Source organism: Bubalus kerabau, chromosome 8 (genome assembly GCF_029407905.1).
Source record: "Bubalus kerabau isolate K-KA32 ecotype Philippines breed swamp buffalo chromosome 8, PCC_UOA_SB_1v2, whole genome shotgun sequence".
Classification (NCBI taxonomy): domain Eukaryota; kingdom Metazoa; phylum Chordata; class Mammalia; order Artiodactyla; family Bovidae; genus Bubalus; species Bubalus kerabau.
Genome location: NC_073631.1, coordinates 13,284,825 through 13,286,585, shown reverse-complemented (window position 1 = coordinate 13,286,585; position 1,761 = coordinate 13,284,825). Strand labels below are relative to the sequence as shown.

General features: G+C 39.9%; 1 non-coding gene across 1 annotated transcript; it reads left to right on the top strand.

Moving 5' to 3' along the window:
• The first annotated feature begins 363 nt into the window (after nucleotides 1-363).
• LOC129659772 (U6 spliceosomal RNA) lies at nucleotides 364-470 on the top strand. The gene has a single exon (XR_008718241.1). It is a non-coding gene; the product is annotated as a U6 spliceosomal RNA (small nuclear RNA).
• Nucleotides 471-1,761: the final 1,291 nt, after the last annotated feature.

Here is a 1,761-nt window from a genome sequence, read left to right as displayed (position 1 = left end):
CTCTTGAGAGTCCCTTGGACTGCAAGGAGATCCAACCAGTCCATTCTGAAGGAGATCAGCCCTGGGATTTCTTTGGAAGGAATGATGCTAAAGCTGAAACTCCAGTACTCTTGCCACCTCATGGGAAGAGTTGACTCATTGGAAAAGACTCTGATGCTGGGAGGGATTGGGGGCAGGAGGAGAAGGGGACGACAGAGGATGAGATGGCTGGATGGCATCACGGACTCGATGGACGTGAGTCTCAGTGAACTCCGGGAGTTGGTGATGGACAGGGAGGCCTGGCGTGCTGCGATTCATGGGGTCGCAAAGAGTCGGACACGACTGAGCGACTCAACTGAACTGACTGAACTGAAAGTTAGCTCTGTGCTCGCTTAGGCAGCATGTATACTAAAATTGGAACGATACAGAGAAGATTAGCACGGCCCCTGTGCAAGGATTACACGCAAATTTGTGAAGCGTTCCATATTTTTATATTTCTTTTTCTATATTATTAGCCAAAGTGAGATAAGAAACCTCTTGATTTTAAAGCTTTAAGAGGCATTTGATTTTCTAAAAGGACAGTCTGAATTCTTTATGTTGATATAAATTTAAAGATATAAATGACTCAGTTACTCATGCAGAAACATTAATCTAGATTTTTAAAAGATCCAAAAAACTGTCCAGTTTATATTTTTATGACAAATAAAAAATAGCATTCAACTGAAAAAAAAAATAATAATAAAGTTAGCTCTTGGAGTTTAAGCTCTACCTCAAATAGTGGCAGTAACACAAGGTATCCACTAGATGTCAGTATTACTTTACGTTCATTCTTATTTGCCCACATGTTGACGTCGAATTAACCCAAGACCACCCAGTCCAACGAGTTGTATCTCAGACCCAGTTCCAGCCCTTTTAGGTTTGATTCAAGTATCTAATAATACAGAAATAATAATACCTATAGTGAAAAATTTTAACGTGCTATATATAAATGTAAATATTTATCATAAAATAGTTTCCTAGATCTCTGTGATTTTCCCTAAATTATTAATTTAGCTTGCTAAAGCAGTTTTGTATCGTTTTCTAAGCCTTTTGAGAGACAAAGGGAAGCCTTTTGAGTAAGCATTTCCTATTTTTTGGGGGGGGGAACATCCCTCTAAGTTGTCTTCAATTCGTATTTGTACATTCTCTTAGCAATACAGCCCCGTGACAGCGGTAATGCCCACATTGAAAAAGATCTCGCGAAGCTGTCTATTCTAACTTCCTGCATCTCAAACACTGACAAATGGGGAACTAGTCTATTTTTAAAGACTGCAGGGAAGGAAATCATCAGTCAGGAAGTTCTTCTTCCCGTCTAATCTAATTCCTTCCTGGTGAAATGTAATCCCATTTCCTCTAGAGTGAGCCTTTCCAGTTGAGGATGAAGGAATAAACTGCCCACAATCTTCACGTGGGGAATAACCCTTCACATCCTGGAATATGTGCCTACAAGTCCCTCCTGAGCTACAAAGTAGATCTCAACAAGGGAGGAGGCAGCAGCATTGCAAAGTCAGCTAAAGTCTTAATAGACCCAAAGTTATTGTGTTAAAAGACTCTCTCACAAAAGCCTTTTGTAACATAAAGAGGCCTGACCTTGAAGTAAAGCAATAGGTGTTCTTATCTCCACTGGGCTCCACTAGCTTTCTGGGTTATTTTAGGAGGTCGGATTAAATACAATCATGATGGAGCACCTGCTAGGAACAAGGTTTTTAATCAATTCTTCAGGTTTCATCTATTCTTAAAACA